Here is a 16,184-nt window from a genome sequence, read left to right as displayed (position 1 = left end):
GAGACAAAGTTCCCCGTTCCCTGCTCAAACCCTGACAGTCTTTCAGACTTTGCTGAAATCCTTTGTGGATTCTCACCGAGTCTGAGACCCAGTTTTGGTCCAGCAGCTGTCATCACATCTTGTGAGTGGGTTCCAGGGAACAGAGGTCGGCACTGGTCAGTCCACTGGGGTAGTTCCAATTACAGCACACAGTGTTTGACCAGAGCCCAACATACAGACTTTCAGAACTGACTGAACTCCATGCACCTTTTGCAAAACCACCAAAGATCGTTCGTCTGGTGAGCAGCATTAAGGCAAAGGAGAAAGATCTGGGTGGGTTGGGAAAGGAAGGAACATGATGGGAAACAGAGAAGGGATAGGAAGAAGATCCAGCTAAGCTCTGGATAATCATCTAGAAGGAGACCCTGGTCCCATTGACATTAATGGGCATTTTACCATTGATTTCAATACAGCCAGGGAACTTATCCAAATTGTACCTGCAAACCTTTTCAGGATCACACATTAGTTATGGCTGTTATACTATTGCTGCAGATGAGCCCAGCCCAAAAATCATTCGGGAATTCTAGCTCTGAACCCATATGTGTAGTTTTTAGCTCAGGCCCATTTCATACAGTGAAAACACATCTGAATTCAGAAATGCTGACAAATAATACTGCCTTTCCATCTTCTTGCCAAGTGACTGATAGTATCAGGCTTTCACTCATTTCCTCCTTACTTTATGGTTTGTTTCCATCACTCTATTGCCTTTCTTCTCACTTGGCCCCAGAGTGTTACCTGTTTTCGTTTTTAAAGAAATGTATGGCTTGTAGGGAAGTAATTTTCCCCATTTGGCTTTGTTTTGTGAATCTTACTGTAAATACTATGGATTAGGATAGCCAGTTTCTCCATGACATGGCTTAAAGCAAAGTGAAGAAACATAACCTCTCATTATAGAAATCTAATGAGAGAATATTGTCAGAAGATAGTGAAGTGGGGACATATTAGTTCTGAATTGCTGAGGTCATCAATGTTTTCATCTAAATATTGAGATGCATGCATATTTTGTTTTTAAAAGTTCTAGATCAGGGGTTGGCAACCTTTCAGAAGTGATGTGCCAAGTCTCCATTTATTCACTCTAAGTTACGGTTTCACGTGCCAGTAATATATTTTAACCTTTTTAGAAGGTCTCTTTCTATAAGTCTATAATATATAACTAAACTATTGTTGTATGTAAAGTAAACAAGGTTTATAAAATGTTTAAGAAGCTTTATTTAAAAGTAAATTAAAATGCAGAGCCCCTCCCAGACCGGTGGCCAGGACCTGGGCAGTGTGAGTGCCACTAAAAATCAGCTCGCATGCCATCTTCAGCACGTGTGCCATAGGTTACGTACCCCTGAGCTAGATTGACCTAAAGGATATTTTGTTTGCCTAATCTGTGTATATCTCCTAGTTGGTACGGCTCCTTACATTGTTTCAATATCCATCCATCCCTGTTTCAATGCCCAGTGAAAGCAAGCTCAGTACTCTCACAGTTAATTTACTCTTCAAGAAGGTTTATCCAACAAGCAAATTAATTTTTCAAGGTGACCTTCAGAGCCAACATTTTTTACTCCAGATAAAGTATGCCATTTCAGCTTGATTATGAAATTTAGCTAAATGACCAGGCAGCAGCCCTTCTATAAAACACAGAAGCATTGCAAAAGAAAAATTACTCCTACAATGAATGTGAATTTTCTTTTCCATTAGTCTTCATCTGCGGGCACTACATATTCTGCAATCTTTCCTCTCTTTTGTCATGCTCTGTAAATCTTCTCCTCTTGCATGACTGCTTTTATGGTTAAACCGGCTTGTGGGTTAAATACTTTAAAAATCCCTATTTCATACACTGTATAATAATACAGTGAAAGGCTTTCTTAGTCAGAGCTGGAACTATAATTCAAGTTTAGCAGTCTCCTGTTGATCACAAATTCCTGTTAAGATGTTTGCAAAACTCTCCCTGCAAAGCCCCTGGATGAGTTAGCTCTTTGGAATCATAGTAATGGAGAGTTCAGTCCTGCAGGACCCCAGTGGCATCCGTGGGAGGCTTGCCTATGTAAGGGCTGAGGAAGCAAGCAGATGTATTTCTATGTTCTTTCTATCACAATAGTTACTTTAGCATATGTCATTGTAACAGCATCCCCGCAGGGCTCCCCAGGCTCCTGCCCCCGCTGGGCTGAGAACGTCACACAGAGACCTTTAGGTGGAGGCGCACCTGGTGCTTTTATTTACAGGCTGTGCTCCCACCACCTTTCCACCATACAAGTAGTCCCTTTCTTGCAGTCCACCGGCAGGAGAGCAGGGGCAAGCTCTCTCTCTCTCTGCTTCACCTCGCTGCCTTTCCTCTATTGCAGCTTTCCTCTTTCCAGCTCCCCCACGCCTTCCTTCCTTTGGGGCTCTTATCCAGCCCCAGCCTGATGAGGCAGCAGCTCTTCAAGCTTGCCCAATCAGGGCCAGGTGGTCTACCCAGCTCCAATTCACCTCCCTTAATTGGAGCTGGAATGACAGAGGGTTGGCTAAGTCATCTATTAATATTTTTGCCATCATTTCTTCCTCTTTATTGCCTCTAACAGCTTATCTTGAGATGTTTCACTTATCTTTGAGTTTCAGGATGATGTTATTTCACTTTAATGACAGCATGCCAGATCTGGAGCATGTGTGGTTAATGTATCAGAGTTAATGTAAAATTCTGTTATGCAAGATTCTCTGATTTCTGTCCGTTGTGAGCTGGAATAGATCTAGGGTGACTAGACAGCAAGTGCGAAAAATTGGGATGGGGGTGGGCGGTAGGAGCCTATATAAGAAAAAGACCCAAAAGTGGGGACTGTCCCTATAAAATGGGGACATCTGGTCACCCTAAATAAATCAATATATTGAGCCTTTGTAAAGGAAGCAGTAATTATGTTTCAGTGCAAGCCGCCACATGAGTTTATGATCATGTCAGCTTCATTTTTGCAGAATAATTAGTCAAACTATGACTCTTCCACATCCTTTCTGGAGCTTCGTTTTCATGCTCTTCATATGTGATCTGCTCCAGGAATTATTTTGGCAGAAGTTCTATGACCTGTGTTATGCAGGAGGTCAGACTATATAACACAATGGTCCCTGCTAGCTTTGAAATCTGTGAACCTATATATGAGAACTTAGCAGAGTCCTTTCCAGTGATTTTCAAACTTTTTTTCTGGTGACCCAGCTGAAGAAAATTGTTGATGCCTGCAACCGAATGGAGCTGGGGATGAGGGGTTTGGGGTATAGGAGGGGCTCAGGGCTATGGCAGAGGGTTGGGGTGCAGGGGTGAGGGCTGTGGGGCTGGGGGTGAGGGGTTCAGGGTGTCGAAGGGGACTCTGGGGTGGGTCAGGGGATGAGGGATTTGAGGTGCAGGAGAGGGCTCTGGGTTTGGGGGAGCTCAGGGCTGGAGGGGGTCAGGGCTCTGGGCTAGAGGTGCAGGCTCTGGGATGGGGCTAGGGATGAGGAGCTTGGGGTGCAGCAAGGGGCTCTGGATTTGGGGGATGGCTCGGGGAGGAGATTGGGGTGCGGGCTTACCTCAGGCAGCTCCCAGTTAGCGGTGCAGCAGGGGTGCTATGGCAGGCTTCCTGCCTGTCCTGGCATCACAGACTGTGCTGCACCCCAGAAGCAGCCAGCAGCAGGTCCCGTTCCTCAGCGGAGGTGTGCAAGCGGCTCCGCACGGCTCTCGCTTGCTGACACTGCCCCCTCCAGCTCCCATTGACCTGTTCCCGGTAAATGGGAGAGCAGAGCTGGTGTTCGAGGCAGGACTCCCCGGCCTAGGAGCCAGACCTGCTGCTGGCTGCTTCCAGGGCACAGCGCGGTGTCAGAACAGGTAGGAACTAACCTGCCTCAGACAAGCAGCACTGCCAATGGGATTTTAACAGCCTGGTTGGCGGTGCAGACCAGGGCCACCATGACCCAATGCCTTACGTTCCGCGACACGGTGCTTTACGTTCTGCGACCCAGTACTGGGTCATGACCTGCAGTTTGAAAACCACTGCTTTAAGCAATATCACAGTAACATTTACTTGTTAAAGTGGGAGCTCTTAATTACTGTTTAATGCCTAGATTCATCAGTGTACTTAAGCACATACCTCACTTTAAGCACAGGAGCAGGTCATATACGTATGCAGCAATAAAATAGATGGTGTTTTTTTAAAGGTTTGGGTCAATTAAATTTCTGTGATGTGCCTTATTTTGTTTAATTCTGAGGAAGATCATACTGCAAGACCAGATATATTAGTCATTGAAAGCTATTCAGTGCTCAGCTTTACTGCTTCTGAAATATTACACCCTTTTTTCCCTGTATGAACAATCTATGAAAGCAGCTCAGAGCTTCTTGTGCACATGGCTTGAAAAATGACAGTTCCTTAAAACAACTTTTCCTCGACTGACCAATGAAGGCCTTGATTCTTCAAAGAACGTTGTCAGGCAGACCTCTGTGACGTGCAGAGGCCCACTGGCTTCAGTGGGGCTCCAAGTGCTATAGTAGTCCCTTATTATTTATCATTTCTATTTATTATATGCGCCTAAAGGCCCCAAAAGATGTCACGGCCCCATATTGTGATGAGCATTGTGCAAATACATAATAAGAGACAATTCCTGTCCTGGAGATTCTAAGCACCCATGTGTGAGCTCCTGCCAGGATTGTGGCCATGGAAATTTTTAAAGGGACACTATTAGGTTAAAGTGCACGGGTCACATTCTTTGAACCCTACTTTGTTACTAATAAAACCTTAGATTATTGTACGTACACTATTAGAGAATGTTTTAATGTTTCAAACAAATACTGTTTAAAATGACCTGACAGTGTACTTTTAATTTAATCATTTATTCACACAACAGGCCCCTCACAGGAAGCAGCATTGCTAGCTTTACAGTCCTTTTTCCCCACCACTTAACTGGTGAGAGGGATCCCCTAAGGATGGGGGAGTGGGTCAGTCTCCATGACCTTGAGCCTTGAGCTTCTCAGTTAGTGCCTGTGGTGATGGTATTGTAATATGGGTGTCTAGGTGGGTATGGACTGAGACCGCCACATTATTTCAGTCATTGCCAACTTAAGCTGAATTCATAGCATGAAAGTCCATTGCCAATCTCCTGAGCCATCCAGGTCCCTGCAGCTCATCCTTTAAAGCATGACTAGCCAGTCCATAATCGCAAACAGTGACAAGCAAGCTGCATTTTTGATCCCATGGACAGTAATCTTTAAATCCAAAAGGATTTATGAAATCAAAAGGCTACATAAAGACAAAATTTTGTGAGATGAGACTGAGAAAGAGTTTTGATTTCTTGTATAAAAATGTAAAAGAAAACAATTTGAGCTTAAAGGTGAATTGCAAAACAAAATCCCATTTGTTCCCCCCCCTTTACCACCCCTGCAGATGTATAATGGCCATCACAGAGATTGTTTCCTCCTATTTCTTTCTTTTTTTTTTCTACTGGTGTTGGGTTGGTTTTTTACGTTAGAAATATTAGGTTCTCTCTTCCTTACTTTGTTGGATGACTTTAACAAGGTCTCTGGAGGCCCTGAACTGAGATGTCACATGAGGCTGTAACCGGAGTTTCAGCTCTTCCTCCTACAAGGTGGGGATGGAAAGGATAGAGGAAATGTGTCTTAGACAGACCTGTTTAGATAATTAAACAAACTAGTAAAGCTGTTTTTCTTAAATATGTTAGAACATTTGGAATACTTACCTTATTTGAAAGCTATTTATTAGATCTCCTTTCAGTGAGTTAACAGACTGCAGTGAGGAATTGTTTCCATGGTGTATTTTCTAGAGCCAACCCAAGCCAAAACCCGGATCCAATCATGCACAAACTTCAGAAGTTTTGGATCTGGATGCAAATGTTGTGATACAAGCCCAGCTCTGTTGTTTTCTTAATGTGAAACTTGTTGCATGTTCTCTGAAAGCTTCCTCATGTTCTAAGTGTTCAGCTGATCCGCTCTCTTGGACACTTTCCTGAAGCAGAAAGGCTTTTGCTTAAACGTTAGATTTTCCTGTAATCCATCTTTTGGCTCCCTTTTCTTTCCTAAATGGCATACACAATGGAGTTTTAGATTGGGTGGGGTTGCAATTTCAATACAGATAGAACTCCTCATTACGTTAAATGTGGTCACTTATTTATGATGTTTTAAAATAACATTAATGGGAAATGCCTTACATCCTTTCAGTGGAAAACAAATAAATTAGCCCTGCCTTTCTATTTCATTCACACTACCGTGTCTCTCTTGAATCACAGAGCTACTAGCAACAGATTGTGCTTTTATTTCTCCTCTTAGGAAATGGATGAAAGATTTTAGTTCTGACACAAACAGGAAAACACACTCTGAGCATTTATCCTGAAGGCATCAACTCTTTAAATAGCTACTGAGTAGTGTGACTCTGTTTCTCACAAGGGCCAGAAACTCCACTGCTCTTTGTTTCGCTAGTCCTTGTATGACTAGAGGCACAAAGCTTTATCCTATCACAGTGTGTTCAGATAGCTTTCAGACTATGCATGTTTGTGACTGTAATCTGGGAAAGGATTTACTGCAACTGGAGGCATGAAGAAAGTTGGATTCAGATATATTTTGCTCTGTTCCTTTAAGGATATCATCAGTGAGACTTTATTTGGCTCCAAGGTAAGGTTTACAGAATTTACTAAATCAATAATTTTTTCTACCTTTCAATGTTCTCTCCTTTCTTGTTTTCCTTAAACAAGGAATGACGGGACGGGGAGAAAGCTGTCAAAGATATAACTAGTGGAATTTTCCAGGTACACAGGAAAGGAAAAGAGGGACAGAATGTTCCAATATAGAAAAACAATTAGATACATTGTAAGTGAAAGTGACTGCAAGACAGGCATATGTGTGTGTTTTGTGTTTCCAAAAGTGTTGACTGAATGTAAAGAAAACCAAAATTACTTGACGATCTAATGTCATAAAACTTTTAAAGATCCTATTAATATTGCATGTAGTTTCTACAATTACTGTATCATTTAAAGCAACGAAGAGTCCTGTGGCACCTTATAGACTACCAGACGTTTTGGAGCATAAGCTTTTGTGGGTGAATACCCACTTCATCAGACGCAGTCACCCATGAAAGCTTATTCTCCAATACGTCTGTTGGTCTATAAGGTGCCACAGGACTCTTTGTTACAGAGCCAGACTAACATAGCTACCCCTCTGATACTTGTATTGTTTAAGACACACTTTAATCATAGCTTACTCCTAAAATACAAGTTTCAGCAACTGCCTCCTGATTTACTTCTTGGAATAGAATTTTTGCTTCACATAAAATTACACAACATTTAATTTTTTTTCCATTTCCCCTGATTTTGTAACAGAAGTTCACTTTCTTGAATTTATTATATATTGTATATATATGACATTGAGGTATTTCTGAATGTTGTGACCTGATTCTGATTTTGTTTCCACCAGTTGCACACTCTGTTTATTTCAGTGGAGTTATTCCTCATTTACCCCAGCATCAGGGAGAGCAGAATTAGGCCCTGAGTCTTGAATGGACCACAATATCACAAGTTACACAGCTAGATGAGAAGCAACATATTTTCAGTTCACAGATGCATTATCCAGATCAACAATTTCCAAATGTTCATTGAATCTGAACTTATCTAAAATGTAGTTCAGCTCTGAGTACTTGGAACCCAGGATTTTCAAATATTGCAGAATATTCTCTAAAGGACTCTTTTTACCCAAAGGAATTTAAATCTGATAACTAGGTGAAATCCAGAAAAATGTGTTGAAGATCAGTTAAAAAAAAGTTTCATTAGTACAATATGAAATTATCAAGGGACCTATAAACTATCATATGTCCTTGTCACTGTAAAGCTCATCATTCTGGTGAAATGTAACTCAGATGACATGCCTTTTTTGAACCAATAAAATATTTTAAAAGGAGAGGAATTGGAAAATGTATTTATAAAATTAAGTCAACAGATATAAAAATATACCCATTCTTCCCTATTGCCATGCTCCCCCCATCTTTTATTTCAACATTCCTTTTGATTTCTGTCACACCAATTGGCTAACTCGCACAACTCTGGTACCATTTCTCTTTAAGAACACAGCTTTGGAGCCATGGAAGACATTTCTTTTAACAGCTCTAATGACAACAGGTATATGTGCACATGGTAAAATGGTTAAGACAACCATCCCTTCTCCAAATCCCCCAACCCTGGATCATCACCTCCCACATAAATCTTCATTGTAGATACTTTATACAGGCAGCTCCTCAAGGAGTTCTTCCCCTCTTATTCTGCCTGTGGAAAAGATTGTGCCCACTCATCAAATAGCCACAGGACCTAGCCCCAAATCTGGCAGGTTACTGGGAATCCACTGGAGGCCAGTGCCATCAGTGGTTCCCGATACTGTAGAGAACTCCAACAGGATGAATATTAATGTATTTCAGTTGTCTATGGTCAGGAAGTCACAGCAGAAGATACTCTCTGTACTATGCCCAGGCCTGACATTTGACTGCAAAAAATCTGTGCAGCTGACTAGCTAGTTTCTAGTTTCTTTTGCTAGCTAGTTTCTTGATTAAATTGCTTAGAAAAGGGAGAGAGATTAGACACTGTGTAGAACTTTGTGATGTCTCTGAGCAGTGGTTTCCTTAGTACTGGTCAAACTATTGCATGTTTTAAGATGAATAGTAGATTCCCCGCATCAAACGAGGTGTTGAAATATTGTTATTAAATGTTCCAAGGGTGCTCTGCCAGAAATATGTGCCAGGATCAGTCACTAATGGGGGTTCTGATTGCCCTCTGTGCTTCTATGACTATTACATGCGTGAATGTGATGAATTCTTAGAAAGAAAGGACATTTTTTTCCTCTGGTTATGTTCTAGGCTTCCTTTCAATGGTCTATGAAGACATCACAGATGTTGATCTTCATCTAGTCCATCTGCCTGCACTGAGGCAGAATCAAATATACTTAGATCATCCCTGAGAGGTATTTGTCAAACCTGTTCTAAAAACCTCCAACTATCCCTATAGTTGCTTAACTATTCTTATAGTTAGAATTATTTTCCTAATATCTAACTAAGTTTCCCTCACTTAAAACTAAGCCTATTACTACTTATGATCACTATCCTTTTTATAATAACCTTCAACATGTTTGAAGTCTGTTATCAAGCCCCCCTCATCCTTCTTTTCTTAAGACTACACATCCCCAGTTCTTACAACCTTTCCTCGTAGGTCATGGTTCCAAACCTCTTGTCAATTTAGCTCCAGTTTGTTCACATCTTTCTTAAAGTGTGGTGCCCGAAACTGGACACATTACTCCAGTCATGCCTCACCAGTGCCAAGTAAACAGAACAATTGCCTCCTGTGATAGTGTATAACACTCCTTACATCCCAAAAGGACATTTAAGGTTAGACTTCCTTGTAACAGGAGTTGCTGTGCTCTGGGGCTAAGTGGAGGAAGTTCAGGTTTTCAAAGTGATTTATGGTTCAGCAACATTTTGCATGGTTTAGCCTTGCTGCCTTGATGAGGAAGAAAAGTAGAATTCGTTTGGCACCGTCATGAGAGAGGCATAGACTTATAGAAATTCTCGGGTGTCTAGTGATACGTTGTTTGAACATAATGGCCAGATCCTTAGATATTGTAAATTGGCACAGCAACATTAAGAATAAGGTGATGCAATATTTTATTCAAACATTTTAATTATCCTGTATTACAAAGCCTCTGCTTTTATTTTAGAACCATGTAAAAACTTGTCAATTATTTTGGAAAACTCTATAGAGGGAAACCTATGCAAAAGAACATAGATATGAGGCAGCCTCCTGTTTTGAGACGTATGCCACCCCCCAAAATGATTCCCAACTATATTGAATATATTAAATATAGCTCTGCTCCATCTTTATTTTAAAGACTACTGCCATTAAGCAACCAGTTTCTGATGGTCCCCTGAGATATGTCTTATGAAAGGTCTCTCCATACATGTTATCTAGACTTCTTCATAAGGCTCACGGAAGATTATGAAAATATTCCTTCCCCCAGTTATTTTGCTCTGATCTATGTTAGGTATTCATATAGATGGGACATTGTTCATGTTCTTCTTAAGAAAAAAAGATTAACAGCACAATAAAATACAAACAGGCTTACTCTGCAGAGTGCTTGCAGAAATCCCAGCTAAGTAAAAAGAATAAATAACAGCTGTGCTAATCAAAGGCAAGTTTTAAAAGATAAGGCTGGAATTTAGATGTGAAAATACCGATAATATGACAAGCTTAATGCCCACTGGATAGGAATTTCAAATAGAATGCGCACTGCAGTTTAAAGCTTTACGGTAAAAGTTTCCAAAGTGGGCAAGTGATTTTAGGAGTTTACATCCCGTTTTCAAAATGACTCAGGCACATAGGTTGTATTGACTCTCAGTGCTGCTGTATTGGGGTCTGTGCCTTTCAGAGCTGGGCTTCCCAGACACAGAGTCTGAGCAAGCCACTGTGAAGCTCTTGTTATGCACAGCCAGTTAGAACCAGATACAGAATAAATTAGATCTCTTGTACACTGATCACTGAACACCACAAGTGAGCCGGAGGCTTCCAAGTGCCTAAGTCACTTTTGAAAATGGGACTTAGACTCCTAAGTCACTTAAGCACTTTTGAAATTTTTACCCGTAGTCTATAGTCTTGTCTGGGATTCCAGGAACAGGCAGTGACCTATCAACAGCAAATTGTAGACTGCAGCAATAATAGCTGAAATGAAAAGAGGTAAGGCCCAGATCTTCAAAGCTATTTAGGTGCCTAACTCTGGTTGATTTTGATGCCTAAATGTCTGAAACAACAAAACTGACAATCAACATAATACGTTTACAGGAAGGCAGTGTAGTGACCTCAATATGAGTAAAACAGAAGATGATGTTAGTCTGTTTTAAAAATCCTGGCAGAGGCATTTTGAGTCCATTGTAACTGACGTAAATATAGCCCCTGTCTGGAAATTCTCCAAAGGGAGAATGTTACAACAGTTCAGCCAAGATATATTATAACAATGGCATGGAAAAGCAATACAGGGTCCTCATGGGAGGATAGCGTTACAGATTTGTAACATTCATAGAGTGCCTGCATAGTCACTGAGCTGATATGATCATTAAAAGATGGATGATCATCCTGAGAGTGTTCACTCCTAGCATGCATCATGGCACTTATCTGGACAAGAATGGAAAGAGAGACATGGATTTGTGATGATAGGGAGAGCAACAACTGCTTAGTTTTACCAGGCAGTTTACATTTGAGCATTTGGACATGATCTACTATGTTTGCATAGTGATATTAATAATTTTTATAGAACATCCAGACAAGAATATGTGGTGGATTGACAAAGCTCAGTTAGAAGCTCCAATCAGGCAACACTCTAAAAGCAGAAAGAGCTCTAGTCTATGGTCTGCGGCACTTTTAAATCCGACTAGTGATTCCATGCTCTAGTGGATTAAGCATGGGAACGAGAGCCAGGAATTCTTGTGTGTTAATCCTAGTTCTGTGACAGAATTGCTGCGTAACCTTGGACAAGTCCCTTTACTCCTCTGTATCTATAATATAGGGATAATAATGCTCATTTGCCCAACTCTCGGTGTATAGTGATGATTAATTAGCTAGAGTCTGTACAGTGGTTTAAAGATGTGAAGTACTCCTGACTATGGCTGGGATGATATTTTAATTATTACTGTTTCAGTGATATTGCTGCCCTAATCCAGCAAGCACCAAAACAGAATCTTTGACGTTTAGGGTCCAATTTTCAGTTGTAGTGGAGGAACACTCAGCATCGCCAAAGAGAGAATACTCCATATTAGAATTGGTCCATGCCAAGCTAGTCTCCCAGTACTGCTATGAACAATCTCAAGCTTTCTACAGGCTGTCATAGCAGCCAGAGCTCACCCAGGATATTGATGCCTGGGGTGGATGGGGTAGAATTTGCTAGAGGGTTTCTGTACCATAGGAGGATTCCATTTCCCAAAATAATCCAGACTGGTATTTTGTACTATTTAAAAATGTTTGCAAGCTAAAACAACATGTTTGGATCTTAATCAAGTATTAGAATCTTGAATACATCTCTTGGAACAAAAGCCCACTACCCTCACAGATTTCTAAAAGCTAGAGCCTATGTCCACTGAAGTCAATGATTAAAAAAAACAAACTTCAATAGAAGCAGAATTGCACCATAAAGATATAATACTTCCTCATGAGAATACTTCTGTTAACTACATAGGTTACATCTGTAAGTTAGGACTGCGCGCATGAGTAAAGGATTGCAAGATCAGACCCTTAAAGTGATCATTTTTTATAAAGATTAGCATTCCCTCCAGCTACAGAACCTTCAAAGACTCTGGAGGCAGGGTGAATAGCTTGCTTTGAAGTAACTGACATGCTGCATTCTGCAGCCTTTGGAGCCCTTCAGCATGAAATGTTTTTGGTCGACCTTTAAAGAAAATAAGTAGAAAAAATATCTAGCCAAAAGGTTGTGGGATGTGACCACTATTAACGTAGCTGAGAGAAACTGGAAGGATCTGGATCATCCTTTGGTATATGGTTTCCTATGTTCCCATTTAATATATTTTGCTTACTGTGATTTTGTCCTTTTTATGGCTGTTATAAAGAAGGCTAATATGGCCAAGTAGCTCCAGCCCACATTGGAATCCAAGTGGTTTGGAGCCATTGCTGAATCTGTTGGCTCTTTAAATCAAGCCCTTTTCATACTGAGAATCTCAGTATGAATGAGTCAAGTCCAAGTTAGAAAAATAACATTTGGAATTTATGGTGTTGCGTTGACAATCCCACATGCAGAAACCTTTCTTATGGTAGTTTTGCACAGGCTGAGTAATCACTTTAACACCACAGATGATCATTTATTTTGATAGGTTCCCCGTTTATGAGAAATGGGTAGCCAAAATGTAAGAAATGCTTGTTTTCCATCTTTTTCTTCACACCTCTGTTGAAAACGGAAACGCACAATAAGGGAAGTCTGATTCTCATGACATTTTGCATAGGAACCAGGGAGTGTAGTTTGTTGGAACTCTACGATCTTATACTCCATTTTTCTTGGCTCCCCTATTTGCATCAAGTTCAATCATCATCTTCAGTTCTGCTCCTCCCTGGCCTTGTCTCCTGTTGTGTCACTTCACCCACCATCACTCTGTCAGTAATACCAGCCCCAACCACTCATCTGACAACTTCTTGCACAAACATCGCTGTGCCTATATTATAAATGAAACACCCTCCCTGCACTTGTATGTGAGTCTACCAACCCCTTCTCCTTTAAATATCTCCTCAAGACCCATCTCTGCCTTGATGCCTACAAAAAATACCAATTAATGATGGTTTGAGTGGTAGATGAGGTTAGTTGTTACTTACTTTATTTCATTCTAAATTAAATTACATTTAATAAAACCTAAAAATCTGACATTTAGGAGCATAAACAAGTTAGCCAAATTGTCTCCTGTTTATCTCAATTCTAATGTGGCTGTTTATATATAGACTGTGGATGAAATCCTGGCCCCACTGAAGTCAATAGCAAAACTCCCATTGGCTTCAATAGGGTTAGGATTTCAACCTGTATCTTTATATGGCTGAGCTGTTTATGTTTTGTACCTTGACTTTTTAGCATGTAAAATCAGTTAGATACTCTGGGGATAAGGTCCAGATTAAATACCTAGAAATACAGAGAGATAAAGAACTAATCATCCATTCTTCTGCAACTGCCATGTTAGATGATTGTTTTTCTTTAGGCAATAACAGAAGCAGATTGCAATGAAGTATTTCTTCTAGACATCACAGCTACATTGTTTTTATTAAGTAGTATTACCAGCACAAGCACTGTATTTCTACTGGGCTGATTTGTGACTCTTTCCAAAGTACTCTATAATCCCTACAAGTGTACTTGTGTAACATAAAATAGTACTATACTCATATGTTTATTTGGGTAAAAAAAACTTTCCAACCAAGTTTTCATTACATCACAGTGACCCAATATGCCATAAATTACAACACACCATGAAAAAGATAGATTATGGGTTAAAAATTGTTCTGTGGCAAACCCCAAGCTATTGGATAGCAGAGAGAAATAGTGAGAAGTACATTTGTTTTTAAACTTCTTCCATGTGTAATTAATACCATTAATACCTTGAATAAGGGCATTTTTGGTTTTTACATACGAGATCAATTAAAGTCAATGGTTCTCTGACACTCTACAATTATCTGAAAGTCTGGCCCAGGATTTTTATTGCAACAGTCAGTGTTGTCTCCTCCTCTGTGGAAATATTTAACAAGAAGTCCTCACCAAAGAATTTTTTTAGACGTCTTTAAAAATTCCTTTTTGGTTATTTTGCATTCTTTCAGGCCGATCCTGCAAACGTTGCTGACCATAATGCTTGCTAATGTAATGCAGGGTATTTGATATGAATCATGCAATGTGATTAGTAGTTAATATATTGTGAATTCTAAGGCTTAGCCCCTTTGAAATATATTACAGTGAAAGTTGCAATTGCAATAACTAGAATTAAAAGTAAAGGTGAGAAGTGAATGATTATAGAGCATTGAGATTTGAAGTTAAGGATCGAGGGATGCTCTAAATGGATTTTTGTAAACAAAATTGCATTTTTAAAGCTGTCATAGGGACTTCCTACCATATGTGAGCAGGTCATCACGAACCAAGTCTGTCACACTTAAAAGTCAGACTCATGGAGAAGAGTACTATTGCCTCCCTACACGCCATCCTTATAGTGAGGGTCAGCAGTTGAGATGTACAAAGAATCAGATTGTAAAATTATATCAAACCTTAGAGTCATAAAGGGTTGAATTAGGGGTGAAATATCCATGTTTTTCCGTGTTTCTTAGGGCCAAATTCTTTTCTCAGTTACTATCTAAGAACAGTAATAACGGTATTTCAGTGCTAAGGGGATAGCTACATTAGAAATATCTCAAGTATGGTAAATAGGTACCTAGGTAATCTTGCACTTGCAAAGAAGTATTTCTGCATGCAAATACAGTAATTAAGTGCACAATTACCATATTTGCCTGGACAAAATTAGAGGCGGTATTGAGCATGATGGAAAATTTGCCCCTAACTGTTATTTCAGCACCATTTTGTGTGTTTAATATTTTCATGTTTCTCCTTTCTTGTGCAAACTAGTTGGTGGTTCTAGAGGCAAAACAAAATTTTAACAACCTCCAGTGCAGAAGCTCATGTGGGTTTTACTTAGTCTCCTTTGCTTGTTGAATTATTTAAACCTCATCTGTTCTCTAGATTCACTAGATTTGTTGCAGTTGTAGCTGTATCATGTATATGTTGTAAATAATGAGTCTGACTAACTGTGAGCTACTGGTAAAGGCCTTTCCATCCCATATTATATGGTGTGAATTGATTCTGGATCAGTCTGCATGTTAGCCCAGGCTTTTCTAATCTTATTCATGTTTACAATTGCATAGGCAGCAGGTTTAAAACAAATAAAAGGAAGTTCTTCTTCATGCAGCGCACAGTCAACTTGTGGAACTCCTTACCTGAGGAGGTTGTGAAGGCTGGGACTATAACATCGTTAAAACGAGAACTGGATAAATTCATGGTGGTTAAGTCCATAAATGGCTATTAGCCAGGATGGGTAAGGAATGGTGTCCCTAGCCTCTGTTTGTCAGAGGATGGAGAAGGGTGGCAGGAGAGAGATCACTTGATCATTGCCTGTTAGGTTCACTCCCTCTGGGGCACCTGGCATTGGCCACTGTTGTTAGACAGATACTGGGCTAGATGGACCTTTGTCTGACTCGGACGGCTGTTCTTGTGTTCTTATGTTATGTTCTTATACAAAATGCACACACATTGCTATGCTGAATCTGTAATGCAGAGTGACTAGCTATAGGTTAGTGCAGAGACTCACCATCCAATGAGTGGTCGTGCTCCCATAGGTTTTGTGCTTACTTCAGATTTGATGGCTCCCAGAGCTCTGGGAAGCAATGAGTGTGTGACACTGCCTTTCGGAAAGGTTCAGTGTGAGCTTTTATCTCACATGGCGCCAGCTGCACTGAAGTGCATGGGCACCATGACCATGTACCTTCAATCAGCTATCTAGTGAACCCAGTGCCATTACGGCATTAGCCTTTATGAGCTCTCACATGTAGAGGAATACATTAAGGCAATACATTAAGGTTCCCGGGTCAGTGCGCCTCCGCCGCAGCCG

The 16,184-nt window shown here is 40.4% G+C and overlaps 1 protein-coding gene across 2 annotated transcripts in view; it reads left to right on the top strand.

The window, feature by feature from the left end:
• The window catches only part of ARHGAP28 (Rho GTPase activating protein 28), a 109,047-nt gene that overhangs the window by 31,399 nt on the left and 61,464 nt on the right, over positions 1 to 16,184 (top strand). The window contains exon 1 of one of the 2 annotated variants that reach the window (XM_032805229.2): positions 6,256 to 6,643. The exons of the other annotated variant lie outside the window; for it this stretch is intronic. The gene's annotated coding sequence lies outside the window, so the exon portion shown is untranslated. Of the gene's footprint in view, positions 1 to 6,255; positions 6,644 to 16,184 lie in introns of those variants that run through there. 2 annotated transcript variants of the gene reach the window in all.

This window comes from Chelonoidis abingdonii, chromosome 2, assembly GCF_003597395.2.
Source record: "Chelonoidis abingdonii isolate Lonesome George chromosome 2, CheloAbing_2.0, whole genome shotgun sequence".
In the NCBI taxonomy this organism is placed as follows: domain Eukaryota; kingdom Metazoa; phylum Chordata; order Testudines; family Testudinidae; genus Chelonoidis; species Chelonoidis abingdonii.
Note: the sequence above shows the minus strand (reverse complement) of the source record. Positions and strands in the feature narration are given on the sequence as shown.